We start from the raw sequence: 6,356 nt of genomic DNA, 5'->3' as shown, positions 1-6,356 counted from the left end.
AACGCATGTGCAAACATCTTAATGTCAATTGCATTAAAATGAATTTTTCTGTATGAAACTCTGTATTTTAATAATGAAATGGAGATCTTTGTTACAAGTTAAAACCTCATTTAATTTTGTGTCTTATAGGGTTTATACTGAGTACAATATTGTGTAACTAGTAATTCAACTGTAAACCTAAAAATTTACAGCCAATTTTGAAAGAGATTCATCTCAGCTCAGGAAAATGTTATTGAGTATGTCAATGCTGTTTTAATGAAATGCTTCTTCTAAGTGTATACTTATTAAATAAATAATTTTGAAAAAAAGGCCTTGTCTCAAAAAATATGGTAGAAGTGTTTGAAAAAGGCATCTGACATCAACCTCTGTCCTCCATGCACACATGCATGCAAGTGTATGAACATTCACACACTTGCACACAATAACTTACAAAAATAAACAAGTTAAATAAATAAATAAAATGCAACAATAAATTGGGAGATTTATGTTACCTGGTTCTATAAAGCTAAAATGTGAAAAAGAAAACAGCATTGAAATGAAGATAGCAACATAAAAATAAAACCAAACATAGGATGTAGCAATAAACCCACACTTGTATAGTAATTTGATTTTCTTTATCAAAGGTCAAAACCAATTCAATGGAGAAAGGGAAAACCATTTTGAAAATGATGTCAGTCACAAAAAGTGAAAATTGTATGATTCCAGATTAATTTTTTTTAATGAAAAAGAAAATGACACTTGAACAACTAAATTTAAAAAAACAAAAATACACTCTGGAGGCAGAGGCAGGGGGATCTCTGAGATCAAGGTCAGCTTGATTCTGCATGGTGATTTCAGGACAGTTGGGGCTTTGAGAGACTCTGAAAAAAAAAAAAGGAAACAATCTCAGCACCTACCTGTTTTTAAGCACAGAAATTAAAGATGGGCTCATAGACCCCAACAGAAGTTAAATCTATCAAGAATCAATAAGAAACATGGGGAAATGTTTTTGAAAGATTGAATCAGAAAAAAACATTTTACAAAGAACACAAATATAATTGGACTTTTTTCAAAACTTAAAACTTCTGATAATTAAAATGCACCATTAACAGTATATTTGGGCATGCAACAAGCTAAAAAGATGAAAAGAAATTATATCCGTAATACCTTTTAAAACTCTTACCAATCAAGACTAGAGAGATGGCTCAGTGGTTAAGAGCACTGGCTGCTCTTCCAGAAGACCCAGGTTCAGTTCTGAGAACCCACATGGTAGCTACATCCATCCTTAATTCCAGTTCCAGGGGATCTAATGCACTCTTTTGACCTCCATAGGCATTGCATAACGTGGATGCACTTACATACATGCAGGCAAAACACACTCAAACACATAAAATAAACAAACGGATCCCCCAAAACAATAAATTTAAAAACTTAAAATCAGCAATGAAAAGCATATCTGATTTTTAGAATGGGTAAAAGACTTGATAAAAGTTTCCATAAATAATATATAGGAGCTGGTCACATGATGATAAGGAGGGTTTGGTGAGGAACCTCTCCATCTTGCAGCCTGTGTCTATGGCATGTCCCATAGCATCCTACTGCCTGGGACCCAGCTCAAGTATATGGTACCGCAGGAACTGACTCCCAGTCTGGCCTGATAACAGGCTGGTTCCATAGCTCTGGCCAGCATGAGGAGCAGAGAATGGCTACTTCGGATATGAGCCAGTGGCTGAACTTGGTGTGGGTCCTTATGAGATGGTGTACATATCCCATGACCACACTGACCAGAAGACCCACTTTGTGGACCTCAAGAGTGTGAGAGTTTCCAATGGAGGAGGAGCTGGAGAGGGTCCTGCATCAGCCTACTTCATGAGGTAGCCTTACAGTAGGGGCTGAAGGTTTTTGAGCATCCTAGTGTTGTTAGGTGGGTGAATGTCTTCCCAAATAGACTGGGAGATCAAGGTGACCCTAGTGTTTAGGTGTATAGACCAAGACCTAAGGACATACTTGGACAAGGCACCTTACTAGGCTTGCCAGCTGAGACTATAAAGGATCCAATGTGCCAGTTTCTAAAGTCAGATTTCCTTCATGCAAAGCTACATCATTCACCAACACCTGAAGCCAGGGAACATTCTGGTGACAAGTGGTAGGACAGTTAAGTTGACTGACTCTGGCCTGGCTGGAATCTACAGCTACCAGATGGCCTTTATACCTGTGGTTGTTACGCTGTGGTATAGGACTCGACATTCTGCTGCCTACATATGCAACACCTGCGGACATGTGGAGTGTTGGCTATATCTTTGCAGAATTTTTTTGTCAAAAGTCCCTGTTCTGGGAAACTCTGAAACTGACCAGTTGGGAAAAATCATTGCTCCAATAGGACTGTTTGCAGAAGATGACTGGCCTTGAGACGTATCTCTACACCAAGGAGACTTTTCCTCCAGAGGACCCCGGCCAATGTAGTTGGTGATACTGGAAATGGAGGGGTCTGGCACACAGCTGTGCTGGAGATGCTGACTTTTAACCCACATAAGTGAATCTCTGCCTTCCCAGCCCTGCAGCACCCTCAACTATGGAAAGAAAACCTGTTGTGAACAGCAGAGTGGCTAACTTCCCCACTTCTGGACATTTGCCTGGAGACAGCCCACTGAGAAGGTGAACTCTACCTACCTATGCAAACTTTTTTACAAGAGAACATTTTACAGAGAACTTTTTACAGAGAACATTTTAAGCCTTAGGTAACATGCCCCACCCCTCTTTATGAGGGATTAGCCTCCTTCCTTCTTATTCCTCTACACTAAAAGATATATCCTCTTTCTTTCCCCTCCCTATCTTTATTTGGGGTCCCTTTTATACAGGAAAACAAAATGAGACAAATCATTAAAAAGCTGTGGGAATGTCCAATCAGCCTATTATTCTCCATATCATTGGCTATTTTAAAAAAACACATATTGAGATGGGTATGGTGGTTCTTACCTTTAATCCCAGCACTCGGGAGGCAGAGGGAGGCAGATCTCTGTATGTTGGGAGACAGGCCAACCTGGTCTACACAAAAAATACCAGGTCACGTTCCAAACATACATTAAGATGGTAATAAGACGTCATTTTGTATCTACAAGGAGGCCTAAAATCAAAACTGACAATTTTTTTGAGCATGCAGAACAGCTGGACCAATACGTCGCCAGTAAGATTGTAGCATGGTACTACCATTTGGGGGAAATGTTTGCCAATTTCTTATAAAAGCAAGCATACATCTGTCCTAAGACACAGCAATTCTATTCCTAAATAACCATTCAAAAGAAATGAAGACATGTCTACAATAAGATTTATGTAAGAATTTTCATAGCAGCTGTATTCATAATAGCTCAAAGCTGAAAACTAGCCAAATGTCCATCAACAGAAGAATTTGAAAACACTATCTGATATATTCATACAATAGAATATTATTCATGAGAAGAAAAGCAGGCTACCAATACACACAATAACACCAATGAATCTTAAAGGCGTGATGCTAAATAAAATAGTCCAGAAACAAAAGAACATCTACTGTATAATTTCATTTATATGAATTTCAAGAATGGATAAAATTGATCTAAGATGATAAAATCATGAAGAGATTGCCTTGGTCAGAGAATATTTGACTGTAAGAAATATGATAGAAGCTTGCAGAACTATAGAAATATTTTACATGTTGTTTTCTATGGCAATTATAAGAGCATACAATTGTCAACACTCATTGACTTCAACTCTTAAGATCTAAGCATTTCATTTTATGTAAATTAAATATCAACAAAATATGAGTGGATGGAAATGTGGAAGGATATTATTCAACACATTTACTCAGTGTGTTGATGTGGCAGATATTTTACTTCTAAAACAAAGATAAACAGTTTTACAAATTGTGTGTGTGTATGTGTGTGTGTGTGTGTGTGTGTGTGTGTGTGTGTGTGTGTGTATGTGTGATTTCAGGGCTGACATTCATTGGGGGAATGAGTTAATTCCTTCTCTTTATCCAAGGACTAAGGGCAAACATTATTTATCATATGTGACTTTTTTTAAAGGAGAAAAGAGAAAGGAGGGAGACAAATTCATAGGTCTGCCTAAGATGTCTGGTTGGCATGGGGAAGGGGCTGTTGACTCTGGTTGATATGTCTTCCAGACATATCAGAGGCTGCATGCTACAGTCCAGAAATTGGAAGCAACCAGAGCCCCATAGAATGAGTGTTAGCTAGCAAAATATAAGAAACAGAAAAGAGTCAAAAGATACATCTCTGGCCCTTTCTCCCATCCTCCTGCTCCCAGAGGTCTATTTAGAGATGCTCTCATTCCATAAGGCCCCTCTAGATACATCCCAGTGATAGAGGTACAGGCTGCATCTCACCCTGCTACCCAGGAATGAACCTGACTGCCCCAATCCAGCCCCTGCTTGACAAGAAGTTTGGCCTCAGACTCTGTCTTCTAGGCTCATACTAACTCTGAACTGGTTTTGGAGGGAATAGTATGAGTCATTTTTCATAACTATGAAGTTTTTGCCATGTGTATTTTTCTAATTACTTTACCTAAGTTAACCCTATGTGATCCTCACAAAGCTCTAAACAGTAAACACATATTGTTATCCTGGTCTTCCAGGTGAGAAAACAGAGGCCAGAGAAGTCAGTGACTTGCCTAAGGCTGCATAGTTACTAAGTGTCAGAATGCCAAGAATAGCCCAAGCAGCTTGGTTCTTGTCTACTTCCTAATGTCCATGCTGTACTTTTCCCTTAATATTAAATGAGATCCAAACAGTGAGCATGCCTGACACAGAGCGTATGACCATAGAAGCTGATGATGCAAGTTCAGCAATCAGGAGGAAGCTAGAAACACTGATCACAAGCTAAGGCCGGACCTACGTGTCACAACCATAGGGTAGAAAAGCCCCTCCCCTCCATTCTTTCATGTGACTCCATCCCATCCACGGCATAGGTGAGTATACACATTCATGCAAGAGTACCAGTAAGGCAGCTGACCATTAGGAAAGGCACACATAACCCTGCCATGTGCTAGAGGTGGGAAGAGATGTCAAATGTCAACTTCTCTCTCTCCGTCCCTCCCCTATCCCCACAGTCCTTGCCAATGCTCTAAGAGACTTGTCATGGATAATGAAAAACTGAAATGTGACGGATTCAATTACAATTTATATTTTCACTTAACAATCAATTACCTTCCCCTGATTGGTGGAACATCATTAAGCTATGATCCTAGCCTTGGAGAGAAATCCTCTCCAGGAGAGCAGCTGGTCCCAGAGAATTACATAGGGCTTTTAGTATCCAGGATCTGGGGAGAGGGAGGAGAGGCATGAAGCAGGGATAATGGACACAAAAGGCATGGTTCCTGAGGCTTCCCTAGGGCTGAACAAGAAGAAGTGAGGAGTCTTGTCTGCCTGTCTGTGCCAAGAAAAGAGTAAAGAGATTCCATTTCCTTCCTGCCATGTGCCTGTATCTGTGGGTACAGCCCCAGGCCTAAAATGAACAAGAGTGAAGTCTCCATTGCATGTCACCCAGAGCAGTGGATCCCTGATGTTAAGCGCTTGCAAAGCAGAGATGAAGAACACTGGAAGCATCGCTTAGCAAGGCAGACATGCTGAAGACATGAAGGGTATGCTAGGCAGAGGCAGGTTCCTTGTGCAGATGCTGAGATCCTCCAAGAGGCTGGGAGGGTGCATATGTGCTGACTCCCACAATCAGGCTTTGAGGAGGTCAAAAGCCTCTCCGGGGCAATGCTGAGTCTGGAAAGCAGTAGTGATAAGTCTTGCACTGATGGAGTGGACCCCAAATAGTGGCCTCCTAGGAGCAAGGAAACTGAAATCCCAGGTTCCCTTCAGGAAGACCAGGAAAAGGATCGCAATGTAGGATCTTTCTCTCTTCCTCCCTCTCTCTATTTCTCCCCCTCCTCCTTTTCTCCCCCTTCTCCCCATGTTTCTCTTTCTTCCTTCTTCCTTCCCTTCCCTCCTCTCTTTCTCTCTTGTCCCCCCTCCTCTTTCCCTCTTCCTCCCTCCTCTCCCTTCCATCTTTTTTGCCTCCCACCCTCTCTCCCTTTAACCCTTTCTCCCCCTCTCTTTTCTCCACAGGGTAAGGGACAGTCTAGGAGCGGCCTCCCCACTTGGAACTTCTTAAGGACCATTACCTTCTGACCACAGTCAGAACTTATTTTCACACACACAAATCTGACCATGTCACTTAAAGCTTAAAACCTTCCACTGCTACAAAATGAAATCCTGATTCCTTCGCAAGGTATTTGAAGAAAATCAGAATATGTCATCCTCAAAACAAGCCCTTTTCTCACTTAAGGCACTTAAGGCAGCTGGGAATGAACAGAGGCAGGAGGGGCTCTCTGCCTCC

General features: G+C 41.1%; 1 pseudogene; it reads left to right on the top strand.

Moving 5' to 3' along the window:
• The window catches only part of LOC103746683, an 8,563-nt pseudogene extending 5,990 nt beyond the window's left edge, over window positions 1-2,573 (top strand).
• The last annotated feature ends 3,783 nt before the right edge of the window (window positions 2,574-6,356 follow it).

The sequence above is a fragment of the Nannospalax galili genome, unplaced genomic scaffold (assembly GCF_000622305.1).
Source record: "Nannospalax galili isolate Female #2095 unplaced genomic scaffold, S.galili_v1.0 scaffold1191, whole genome shotgun sequence".
NCBI lineage: Eukaryota > Metazoa > Chordata > Mammalia > Rodentia > Spalacidae > Nannospalax > Nannospalax galili.
The sequence above is the reverse complement of the archived record's forward strand: the minus strand, read 5'-3'. Positions and strand labels throughout refer to the sequence as shown.